At 39.0% G+C, this 14,119-nt stretch overlaps 1 long non-coding RNA gene across 1 annotated transcript in view; it reads left to right on the plus strand.

The window, feature by feature from the left end:
* The window catches only part of LOC120519115, a 128,481-nt gene that overhangs the window by 53,326 nt on the left and 61,036 nt on the right, over positions 1–14,119 (plus strand). The gene's annotated exons all lie outside the window — the stretch shown is intronic.

Genomic DNA, 14,119 nt, shown 5'->3' on the forward strand with positions numbered 1-14,119 from the left:
AAACTCATTGGCTTCAGCGTGGTATTAAAGCAAAATGAAGCTCTTTCAGGCAGGGGTCACCCATCTTGTCCCATAGCAGGGCATTCATACCTGGCCAGTTTTGGGTCACCAGATAGAATCCAGACAAGCACAGGAAAAACCTGAAAACTCCTCACATAACTCAGCTTCAATAGAAGTCCAATAGGGCGTTAAGATTTCTGAGGTAAGGATAGCCGCTTTATTACTCTGAGGCATAAACTAATATTAATTTTAAGCCTCCTCAATATATTGTATTCCAAGTTTCTTTCTTATGATGCACCCCTAAAGCACAGAGCCTGTACAGGACAAGACAAATGGGCAGTTTGCAGCACTGGACACACTTGATCTCCAGCTATTGAGCATGTAAGTCAAGACTGCTCTTTTCAGGCAGTATTTCTTAATGGATTCAAAATGCTACATCCATCTCTTTTTAATAGCAGCCTGGCTTTCTTCTTTGTGTATCTTTTCTTCTCTTTTCACGACAGACTCTTTTGCTGATTTGGACATTTCACCTTTCATCTCCTCTCTGCCAGCCACCTCCTCCCTCTGGGGAAAATGCAATTACTTTTTTAACTTGTAATTTTAAACTAATTTAACATTAGAGCATTAGGGTGACCAAAACCATTTTTTTTCATTTAATATCTGAACAGAGAGCTTGCCTGGAGAATGCTGGGAACAATTAAGAGACATACAAGATTGCTTAATATTTTATTCATGCATTTCTGTCACCAGGAAAAAAAGCACATCTTCTGTTGGAAAAATTTTTAGTAAATGGAATATATTGCACTTTAACAAGGAATTATTAGCGAACATTTAGTGAACGGATGCATTAAAAGCCTATCTTATGTTAAACCACACAATTATATATAAATGACTAAAAATAAAAGGAAAATTGAAAACGTGTACAAAATGCTGTATCTGATTCTGTGAAACTGGTAATGTGTGGAGTGGAACATTTCTACTGCACATCTATACTAATAAAAGGCAAAGCCCTGACTGACTGACTCAATCACTCACTCATCACTAATTCTCCAAGTTCCCGTGTGGGTAGAAGGCTGAAATTTGGCAGGTTCATTCCTTACAGCTTACTTACAAAAGTTGGGCAAGTTTCATTTCGAAATTCTATGCGTAATGGTCATAACTGGAATGTATTTTCGTCCATATACTGTAATAGACTGCAGCTCAATAGCCGTGGGAGGCGGAGTTTCGTATTAAAGCATTTAACCAATCACATTTCAGTCATCATTTGTTGCCAGACAGAGAGGCTTTCACAATCTGTTGTGGAGGCACTCTAACACAGAATAAATGTTGATTAACATCTTGCTTCAACCAATCAGATTTTGGGTTGGTGTGAGTAGGGCCCTCTAGCAGGCGTACGGCAACGTCACCGTATTCAGACCCATTGATTGGATAGAAGCCGATATGAGGAACTCTGCGAGGCCACTGAAGGCACCGCAAATGCTCCGAGCGAAAGATCGTCGCGCGCACTACGGCCAACTTCATGGCAGGATTCTGGACAATATTATTTGCCAGACACAGACGAGATTTCAAGACCACGAAAACCTGATGTTTGTCACGCTCCTCGAGCCCCAGAAATTTCAGAAATACAAGAAAAATTTCCCACATGCAGCCTTCTCCAGTTTAACACAAGAGCCACGGAGCGCTTTTTGATATGTCTCGGCTAAAAATAGAACTGACTGTAATGTATGCCATGGATGATTTTGTAGGAAAATCTCCCACTGATCTCCTTGACTTCCTTTATCAGAAAAATCTGAATGAGAGCATGGGGCGGCTGTTCACATTGGTATATTTGGCGGTGAGCATTCCTGTGTACACTGCTTCTGTCGAGCGGACATTTTCAGCCCTAAAGCGAATTCAAACTTATGCCAGAAATACCATAGGGTGGGTTCGCCTTTTAGCATTAGCTTCGATGGCGATAGAAAGGGACATTTTGATGGAACTGAAGCGCACGGATAATCCGTATGACAGAGTAATTGAACTGTTTTTGAGGAAAGAGAGAAGATAATGGATTTTGTTTACAAATAATCAGAATTTTTGGTGAGTAAAATGTTGCGATTTTCCAAAATAATATTGCAAGTTTAAGAGTTATTATTGATGGTTTTTATTTGTGTCGCGGCTGTGGCTGCAGTAGAAAGGAACTTGTTCACGCCGTTTTGTCTATTCAATAAAGGCATTTATTGTGGCTACAGGAGTTATCTTATATAGCCTATATATATATATATATATATATGTATATATATATACTGTATATATATATATATATATATACAGTGGTGTGAAAAACTATTTGCCCCCTTCCTGATTTCTTATTCTTTTGCATGTTTGTCACACAAAATGTTTCTGATCATCAAACACATTTAACCATTAGTCAAATATAACACAAGTAAACACAAAATGCAGTTTTTAAATGATGGTTTTATTATTTAGGGAGAAAAAAATCCAAACCTACATGGTCCTGTGTGAAAACGTAATTGCCCCCTTGTTAAAAATAACCTAACTGTGGTGTATCACACCTGAGTTCAATTTCCGTAGCCACCCCCAGGCCTGATTACTGCCACACTTATTTCAATCAAGAAATCACTTAAATAGGAGCTGCCTGACACAGAGAAGTAGACCAAAAGCACCTCAAAAGTTAGACATCATGCCAAGATCCAAAGAAATTCAGGAACAAATGAGAACAGAAGTAACTGAGATCTATCAGTCTGGTAAAGGTTATAAAGCCATTTCTAAAGCTTTGGGACTCCAGCGAACCACAGTGAGAGCCATTATCCAGAAATGGCAAAAACATAGAACAGTGGTGAACCTTCCCAGGAGTGGCCGGCCGACCAAAATTACCCCAAGAGCGCAGAGACGACTCATCCGAGAGGTCACAAAAGACCCCAGGACAACGTCTAAAGAACTGTAGGCCTTACTTGCCTCAATTAAGGTCAGTGTTCACGACTCCACCATAAGAAAGAGACTGGGCAAAAACGGCCTGCATGGCAGATTTCCAAGACGCAAACCACTGTTAAGCAAAAAGAACATTAGGACTCGTCTCAATTTTGCTAAGAAACATCTCAATGATTGCCAAGACTTTTGGGAAAATACCTTGTGGACTGATGAGACAAAAGTTGAACTTTTTGGAAGGCAAATGTCCCGTTACATCTGGCGTTAAAGGAACATAGCATTTCAGAAAAAGAACATCATACCAAAAGTAAAATATGGTGGTGGTAGTGTGATGGTCTGGGGTTGTTTTGCTGCTTCAGGACCTGGAAGGCTTGCTGTGATAGATGGAACCATGAATTCTACTGTCTACCAAAAAATCCTGAAGGAGAATGTCCGCCATCTGTTCGTCAACTCAAGCTGAAGCGATCTTGGGTGCTGCAACAGGACAACGACCCAAAACACACCAGCAAATCCACCTCTGAATGGCTTAAGAAAAACAAAATGAAGACTTTGGAGTGGCCTAGTCAAAGTCCTGACCTGAATCCAATTGAGATGCTATGGCATGACCTTAAAAAGGCGGTTCATGCTAGAAAACCCTCAAACAGAGCTGAATTATAACAATTCTGCAAAGATGAGTGGGCCAAAATTCCTCCAGAGCGCTGTAAAAGACTCATTGCAAGTTATCGCAAACGCTTGATTGCAGTTATTGCTGCTAAGGGTGGCCCAACCAGCTATTTGGTTCAGGGGGCAATTACTTTTTCACACAGGGCCATGTAGGTTTGGATTTTTTCCTCCCTAAATAATAAAAACCATCATTTAAAAACTGCATTTTGTGTTTACTTGTGTTATATTTGACTAATGGTTAAATGTGTTTGATGATCAGAAACATTTTGTGTGACAAACATGCAAAAGAATAAGAAATCAGGAAGGGGCAAATAGTTTTTCACACCACTGTATATATATATATATATATATATATATATATATATATATATATATATATATATATACACTCACCTAAAGGATTATTAGGAACACCTGTTCAATTTCTCATTAATGCAATTATCTAATCAACCAATCACATGGCAGTTGCTTCAATGCATTTAGGGGTGTGGTCCTGGTCAAGACAATCTCCTGAACTCCAAACTGAATGTCAGAATGGGAAAGAAAGGTGATTTAAGCAATTCTGAGCGTGGCATGGTTGTTGGTGCCAGACGGGCCGGTCTGAGTATTTCACAATCTGCTCAGTTACTGGGATTTTCATGCACAAGCATTTCTAGGGTTTACAAAGAATGGTGTGAAAAGGGAAAAACATCCAGTATGAGGCAGTCCTGTGGGCTTAAAATGCCTTGTTGATGCTAGAGGTCAGAGGAGAATGGGCCACTGATTCAAGCTGATAGAAGAGCAACTTTGACTGAAATAACCACTCGTTACAACCGAGGTATGCAGCAAAGAATTTGTGAAGCCACAACACGCACAACCTTGAGGCGGATGGGCTACAACAGCAAAGGACCCCACCGGGTACCACTCATCTCCACTACAAATAGGAAAAAGAGGCTACAATTTGCACAAGCTCACCAAAATTGGACAGTTGAAGACTGGAAAAATGTTGCCTGGTCTGATGAGTCTCGATTTCTGTTGAGACATTCAAATGGTAGAGTCAGAATTTGGCGTAAACAGAATGAGAACATGGATCCATCATGCCTTGTTACCACTGTGCAGGCTGGTGGTGGTGGTGTAATGGTGTGGGGATGTTTTCTTGGCACACTTTAGGCCCCTTAGTGCCAATTGGGAATCGTTTAAATGCCACGGGCTACCTGAGCATTGTTTCTGACCATGTCCATCCCTTCATGACCACCATGTACCCATCCTCTGATGGCTACTTCCAGCAGGATAATGCACCATGTCACAAAACTCGAATCATTTCAAATTGATTTCTTGAACATTACAATGAGTTCACTGTACTAAAATGGCCCCCACAGTCACCAGATCTCAACTCAATAGAGCATCTTTGGGATGTGGTGGAACGGGAGCTTCGTGCCCTGGATGTGCATTCCACAAATCTCCATCAACTGCAAGATGCTATCCTATCAATATGGGCCAACATTTCTAAAGAATGCTTTCAGCACCTTGTTGAATCAATGCCACGTAGAATTAAGGCAGTCCTGAAGGCGAAAGGGGGTCAAACACCGTATTAGTATGGTGTTCCTAATAATCCTTTAGGTGAGTGTATGTATATATACTACCAAAATACCCGCGCTTCGCAGCGGCGAAGTACTGCCTTAAAATTTTTATTAAGAAGAAAATTAAACCTTTTTAAACTGAGGGAAAATATACCAATAATTATTTGTTAAGGATTTTTTTGTATACCACATTGTGAGTTCGCCCCTCCGGTTGTATTATGACCAAGCTGTGCACTGAGCTTACTCTTGAGCATGCAACGTACAGTTGGCCATGTGAACAGTAATCTTGTTTCAAATCTCACAGGTTGGATTGCTGCTGTCATAATTGGTTTGAGTTTCATGGTTTGTTTCAGTTTACGACAGACTTGTGTTGAAGTGACATTCAGCATCTCTCAAGTGTTGTAAGTATACAACCGGTTTCATCGATAACTTCACATCCAGCTTTTGAGAGTTTAAACATTCATAAACATCAAAGTGTCCACTACTGAAATCGTCACCTGTCAATCTAAGATGTTTAAGAGGCATTGGCGGTTGTCGAAAGGTGTAAAATATTTGGCCATTTCGGTACACTTGAAAGCGACAACCGAACAATTCAGCGGAAGCCATCAACTCACATGCAGATGCATAGGTGAAGGGCTTAAGCATTTCACTCTTCTAGTGCTCCTGTGTAGTATAATTATCTCCTGTACCGTCATCAGTCCACACCTTGAACCTGTCCCAGTCATTTAATACATAAGACACAATGTTCCTCCGGATATCAAGAATGAGTCTGATATGGTCGTGCAATATGTAACACAGAGAATGGAAAAGGTAGGTGCCATCTCCGGGCATGGAAACCACTTGGTAAGTGACAGTTCTTTGATTGATGGTGATCACCTCAATAGACATGTTAATGGGGGTACGGTTGGAATGATAAAGGAAATGGGTACCTGAACAATGTAAAGTAAGTCTAAAATAACTACACAATAACTATAATCGTAATAAATTAACAATAAAACAGCGGAGAAGCCGTAGATTAAATAAAAAGGTTGTAGTTATCAGCAGGGAGACGTGAATCCCGTGACGAAGCAAGGAAGGGAATGTACAGACTGGAGCAACGGATGGCCTTATATAGACAGGCAGCCAACAACGTGGGAGGCGTTGGGATGGGGGACCGAACGCCACCTCACACGGTGGCTGAGCTGCAGGCTATGTACATAAGTAGGATTCACTTAGCGTTGGGAACCCGCGTACCAAATTTCTTGAAGATGGGCCCATAAGTAACAAAGACCGTTGAAAAGTTCAATATGGCGGCCAACAGTGGCATCATACCACCGAAATAACCTGCTTAACTTTTGTAAGTAATCTGTAAGGAATGAGCCTGCCAAATTTCAGCCTTCTACCTACACGGGAAGTTGGAGAATTAATGACGTTGGAAAGTTCAATATGGTGGCTGACAGTGGTGTCATACCACCGAAATAAGTACGTACATTGGTTTTGGTTAGCGCAGGGAAGCCACCTACCAAATTTTGTGAAGATGGGCCCATGAATAAGAAAGTTCAAAATGGCAGCCTTGTTGACCATTATGACCGTTACGCGTAGAATTTCGAAATGAAAGCTGCTTAACTTTTGTAAGTAAGCTGTAAGGAATGAGCCTGCCAAATTTCAGCCTTCTAAATACACGGGAAGTTGGAGAATTAGTGATGTTGGAAAGTTCAATATGGCGGCCGACAGTGGTGTCATACCACCGAAATAAGTACGTACATTGGTCTTGGTTAGCGCAGGGAAGCCACCTACCAAATTTCGTGAAGATGGGGTCAGCCTTCTACCTACATGGGAAGTTGGAGAATTAGTGATGAGTCAGTGAGGGCTTTTCCTTTTATTAGTATAGATATATATATATATATACAGTCCCTGACAAAAGTCTTGTCGCTTGTGTACAAATTGACCTGAAGTGCCGCTAAAATATATTTCTAATCAAGATTTTGTTACAAGAAATGGGTCGTTTTAATCCCATCAGCTTTTGTAATAATATTTCAGTGCAAAACGAAACTGACAAAAAGTATTCTAATATTCACAGCTTGGTAAAGCCCATTGAGTCAATTTTTGGCAAGACATAAGTGTTATCGCCTTGTCATATGAGCTTCACCTGTGACTAATAATGGATCAATTAGGTCTCAGGTGTGTATAAAAAGAACCCCAGTACACTAGACCTTCACATCAACTGCAACTAGACCTCTGCAAACATGCCGAAGATTCACCCTGAGACTAAAGTGTTGATTATCAAGAGGCTGAAGACCAAATCCACTGCTGATGTGGCAAACACCTTCAATGTGTCTCAGCGTCAAGTTCAGAGGATAAAAAAAAGATTTGAAGGGACTGGAGATGTTTTTTACAAGCCCAGGTCAGGAAGACCCCGCAAGACAACTGCTCGAGAGGACCGTTTGTTGGCTCGAAAATCCAAGGCCAGCCCATTTTCCACTGCAGCAGAGCTCCACGAGACCTGGTCACCTGAAGTCCCTGTGTCAACCAGAACAGTTTGTCGGATTCTGTCTCGAAATGGCCTCCATGATCGAATCAGTGCCCATAAGCCAGCACTAAACAAAAGACAATTGAAAAATCATGTGGAATTTGCCAAGGCCCACAGCCTGCTAAAAGGATGGACGCTGGAAAAGTGGCAGAAGGTGGATTTTTCAGATGAATCTTCTGTTGAATTACACCACAGTCATCGCAAATATTGCAGGAGACCTACTGGAGCCCGCATGGAGCCGAGATTTACCCAGAAAACAGTGAAGTTTGGTGAAAGCAAAATCATGGTCTGGGGTTACATCCAGTATGGGGGTATGTGAGGGATCTGCAGGGTGGAAGGCAACATCAATAGTCTAAAATACCAAGAAATCTTAGCTACCTCTTACATTCTCAACCATAAAAAAGGCCAAATTCTGCAGCAGGATGGTGCTCCATCACATACTTCCATCTCCACATCAAAGTTCCTTAAAGCGAAGAAGGTCAAGATCCTCCAGGATTGGCCAGCCCAGTCACCAGACATGAACATCATTGAGCATATGTGGGGTAGGATGAAAGAGGAAGCATGGAAGAAGAAACCAAAGAATATGGATGAACTCTGGGAGGCATGCAAGACTGTTTACTTTGCTATTCCTGATGACTTCATCAATAAATTGTATGAATCCTTGCCAAACCGCATGGATGCTGTCCTTCAAGCTCATAGAAGTTATACAAGATATTAAATTTGGATCTCACAGCACCACTACTTAATTTGCTGACATATTTTTGGATTTGCAGTAAAGTTGTTCATTTTCTGTATAGGCGACAAACTTTTGTCTTGCCCAAATTTGACCTTTCTGTCTTGATTAAATGATAAATCTTTTTTCAGTGAAACTCATTTATTTCAGTGCATTAAATATCATTTGGGAGGGCTTTAGCTTTTCATATGAGCTATTTCTAACACCAGTTGATTCATTAAAAGTCAGGTTAATAGCAGGAGTTTCTACAAAATAGAGAAGCGACAAGACTTTTGTCAGGGACTATATATATATATATATATATATATATATTTATATAATCTACATACTGTTGAATAAACGAACCACACGCCGTGGCGCAACGCGAGAGGCTTTGCCTCTAGCGCTGACGTCAGAGGTTTGATTCCCGAGATGGGGTGCAGTGAGTGTGTACGCCTGATGAGCCCAGAATTAGGGCGAAACACATGCCGCGTACTGTTTGCATTATTTCACAATAAAACTAGTTCAATATATTCAGTATATATATATCAGCGCTTCCCGATTCATTTTAACCTCGCAACCCCTTGGTTTGAGAAGAAGTATGAAAAAATATGAGGTTAACGCAGAAAAACAGATCACCAGTTGAAGCTTTATAAATAATGGATACTTTATTCGCCATCAATAATTGTTTTGGTAAAGCCTTACTCAGTGTAATCCTCCTTCCATTTTCAAATTTTTTCGCGAATAGCCATGATTAAATGAACGGTAAAAAAGTAAGAGCAAAGCGACGGTGACTTATTGAGGCAGGCAGGCGACAGCTCAATAGCTCGCAGGCTCGATGTAGTGCACGTCAAGTCGATCTAAAATGTGCAATCAGATTATAAAAAATATATCTTTTCAAGTTCTATTTGGATATAAGTAGGTTCTATTTAGTCGACAGAAATATCTTTGGTAGGAATGTAAGTTGAATTTAGTCTTTAAATTTCTATGGTGAAGAAAAATGTATGCAATGATGACTAAATTTAACTTACATTCCTACCAAACATATTTCTGTCATCTAAATAAAAATTACTTATATTCTATAACATTAAACAGCGGTTACGGCAAGCCAGCGTCAAATACAGCCTCTTGTATCCGGCAAAACTGAAAGTGGAATGGCAGGGTCAATTCTATGTCTTTGCTAGCAAGGAAGAAGCAGAAAATGAATTAAGAAAGCTGATGCCGGGACTATTCTGATACATAATAGTGAGTCATGGCCGTTAATGATATAGCAATGATTAACAATCTACTGTCTGATCTGTTTGTTTTAAAATACGGGTTTTTATCAGAATATATTCTCATTATTACTTAGTATTACTAGGGCGCTATTTGTTTATGTTTTATTGTGCTTAATTAATCCCCTTTTTTTTTTTCTAATTATTTTATCTTTACCCTAAACGAGACTGTTCAATATCATACCCTTGGTTTATTGTTATTGCTATTACTGTATTAAGACATGTTATGCTTATTCTGGACACATTTTTAACACCATCCCCCGGGTTTATTATCTGGGTGTATTATCTTAATGCACTAAAATTGCTGAAGACTATATATATATTTTAAGTGCAAATTTTTTTTCTCTCTTAAAGACTATATTGGTAACAGATATCTCTATCTTTTAACCCTAAAGCGCCGCTGCATTGGGGCTTGTTTTGCTTTGGACGTACTCTATCTCTGGGTATGTCAGAGGACTGGGACTATGTGAAGTGGGTTTTAGCCTCACTTGGGGAGGCAAAGAGGGAGGTGGGGGGTTAAGGGGGGGAGAGAAAGAGAGCAGGCCTGATCTATACCTAATCTACCTAAGCCCCACACACTCACCACGCAGATGGCGCCTCAACCCGCTTCTATTAGCTGACGAGAATTGTACAGAATTTATATCCAAACAAATCAAATTCTTTCTAGAGACAAATACATCCCCCGAGATCTCTGCAGGAATTCTCTGGGAAACTCTTAAGGCCTTCTTAAGAGGACAGATTATCTCATATCTTTCCCACAGAAATAAATCCGAAGCCAAGAAAGTAGCAGAGATAAAAAGCGAAATTACTAAAATAGATGAAGAACATGCCAGACTACCAAGTGAGACTCTACATTGGAGGAGGCAGGCTCTGCATTCAGAATTAAACCTCTTGACAACTAAAGAAACTGAACAACTAATTTACAAATCCAGACATCATTACTATGAACATGGAGAGAAAGCTAATAAGCTTTTAGCTCAACAAATTCACAAGCAAGAAGTGCGCAATGCAATCTCGGTAATTACTAACACTAATGGAGATAAAATCATCGAACACAAAAATATAATGCACACTTTCAGAGACTACTATAAATCCCTATATACTACTGAGTTTAAAGAAGACAATACACAATCTAATGCATTTCTGGATACATTACAGATACCACAAATAGACGCTATTAGTGTGGAGGAACTTGATAAACCTCTGCATTATCAGAATTACTAGATGCTATAAAGTCACTCCAAGGTGGAAAAGCAGCAGGCCCTGATGGCTACCCTGCAGAGTTTTACAAGAAATTCTCCGCTCAGCTAGCTCCCCTCCTATTAGCAACATTTACAGAAGCCAGAGATAACCAATCTCTTCCACAAACCTTTCGCCAAGCACTAATCACTGTCTTTCCAAAACAAAATAAGGACTTATTACAATGTGCATCATACAGACCAATTTCACTTCTGAATAATGACGTTAAAATACTCTCTAAAATCATAGCTAGAAGGATGGAGAAAGTGCTCCCTCTGTAATATCACAAGACCAAACTGGATTTATTAGGGGCCGACACTTATCTTCAAATCTTCGACGCCTGTTTAATGTAATATACTCACCAACTAAATCAAACACCCCAGAAATATTATTATCATTGGATGCAGAAAAAGCATTGACATGATTGAATGGAAATACCTTTTACTACATTGGAGAAGTTTGGGTTTGGCCCAACATTTGTGCATGGATTAAATTACTGTATACTAACCCAGAAGCTTCAGTTTGCATCAATAACATTTGCTCAGACTACTTTAAACTAGAACGTGGCACTAGACAAGGATGCCCCTTGTCACCACTGCTGTTTGATTGCCATTGAACCACTGGCAATACATTGTCGAAATACTGATCAGATAAAGGGGATTAGCAGAGAAGGACTGGAACAGAAAATCTCATTATATGCAGATGACATGGTACTGTATATATCGGACCCAGAAAATTCTGTGCCTGCAGTCTTAGCAGCACTCACAGAATTTCAAAAGATCTCTGGTCTCAGAATTAATCTGAATAAAAGTGTACTCTTTCCAGTGAATTCTCAAGCATATAATATTAGATTAGACACCCTACCTTTTATCATTGCAGAACAGTTTAAATACCTCGGGGTAAACATCACAAGTAAACATAAAGCTCTTTATCAACAAAATTTTGCAGTCTGCATGGAAAAAATTAAACAAGACTTGCATAGATGGTCAACCCTTCATCTCACACTAGCTGGAAGAATTAACACTGTTAAGATGAATATTCTTCCTAAGCTCCTTTTTTTATTTCAAAACATCCCAATATACATTAATAAATCATTCTTTAAGCAATTAGATTCAACAATAACCTCATTTATTTGGAATTCAAAACATCCACGCATCAAAAGAGCGACCCTACAAAGACAAAAGGCAGAAGGTGGCATGGCTCTACCTAACTTCCAGTTTTATTACTGGGCAGCAAATATACAGTCGATAAGAACCTGGACACAAATAGAAGAACATACACAGGCATGGACTGCAATAGAAGTAAAATCCTGCAGTACTTCTTTGTATTCCTTGCTCTGTGCTCCAATAAACACACGTTATCGGCAATACACTAATAACCCAATTGTGCTCCACTCACTTAGAATCTGGAACCAATGTAGAAAGCATTTTAAGACGGAGAAGCTTCTATCTGTGGCACCTGCAAGAGAACCACCTCTTTCAACCTCACAAACATATGCAGTTTTAATATCTGGAAAAATTTGGAATTAACTTGCTTAGAGATCTTTATATAGACAACGTCTTTGCATCCTATGAACAATTACATTCCAAATTTAACATTCCAGCTACACATTTCTTTCACTATCTTCAAATCAGGAACTTTGTTAAACAGAACCTTCCAGATTTTCCTCATCTTGCACCCTCATCCATGCTGGAAAAATTATTGCTCAATTTCAAGGAGTTAGACTCCATCTCTACAATATATAAAATCCTTTTACAATCCCTCCCTTTCAAAGATCCAAGAGGACACTGGGAAAAGATTCTCAATTAATATATCAGAAAAGGAGTGGAAAGTAGCAATGCAGAGAATTCACTCAAGCTCCATATGCAAAAGCATACAATTATACAACTCAAAATTATATATCGAGCACATCTGTCTCGACTAAAACTCTCAAAATGTTTCCAGGGCATGATCCAACCTGCGAACGTTGCAACCAAGTCCCAGCCTCACTAGGTCACATGTTCTGGGCCTGCACCAAATTAACATTATTCTGGACAAAAATTTTTAATTACCTCTCAGACAGCCTTGGACTCACAATCCCTCCTAACCCATTAACAGCTGTGTTTGGGGTTCTTCCAGAGGGTCTTAAAGTGGAGAAAGACAAACAAATTGTGATTGCATTCACTACACTGTTGGCACGCAGACTTATTCTGATAAACTGGAAGAACCCAAACTCTCCTCTTTAAGTCAGTGGGAAACCATGTGTTATATTATTTAAAATTGGAAAAATCAAATACTCAGTTAGAGGATCTGTACAGACTTTTTCAAAACATGGCAGGATCTAATCAGTAATATTTTAAAATAAGTTCATAAAGCACAGAGAATTATTTTTTTAATTAGGTATGTTTACAAGCCTTAAATTTAACGTTATTTGGCTTGCTCTCTCTCTCAGGGGTGGGGATCGATCTGTTCTTAACTCAATTTTTCTTTTTGTAAAATCTTGATTGCTTTGTATGGATTGTAATAAAATGAATAAAAATTAAAAAAAATATATATATTTAAAATTTAAATAGAACTTGAACAGATACGATAGTTCATAATACCCACGCAGCAATAAGTGCACGTAAGAGCAGGAGTCATCTGTTTTAACAAGCAGCATATTGCACTGATACGAAATAGCCTGCCCATTTAATTATTTAGGAATGGATAGATAAATTAAGATTTTGTACAAATGTTTTTCATTTTTCTTCCTCGATGGATTCTGGCACCCCCAGCAACAGCTGCTCGCACCCCAAAGGGTGTATATATATGTATATATATATGTGTGTGTGTGTGTGTGACTACAAATAAAAATGAATTAGTAGCAATTTTATAAAGGAAAAAGTATCACCAATCACTTTGCATTTGGCGTGATGGGTTTTAAATTCTAAAATTAAATTAGATTCTTTAGGAGAGTGAAACATGGAGAATTGAAATTTTTTATAATTTTATTTTTATTTTTGTTCACGAAAATGGTTAATATTAATTAATACCATGTCTTACATCTTCCACAATTCATTTTGTTTTGACTTGGACGCTACCAATCCTTGGTTAGGAAATTTTGCTTAGACATTTTTGATGCATGACATCATTATGTGATTTCCAAGACTATGGATAACTTTCTAAAAGACTTTTTCTTATGTAGTTATTGAATCCTTGGTATTTAGGCTCCTAGCAAACTTTCACAATTGTTATTTCAGTATCATGTTTTGGTCTTGAT

This window comes from Polypterus senegalus, chromosome 18 (assembly GCF_016835505.1).
Source record: "Polypterus senegalus isolate Bchr_013 chromosome 18, ASM1683550v1, whole genome shotgun sequence".
NCBI lineage: Eukaryota > Metazoa > Chordata > Cladistia > Polypteriformes > Polypteridae > Polypterus > Polypterus senegalus.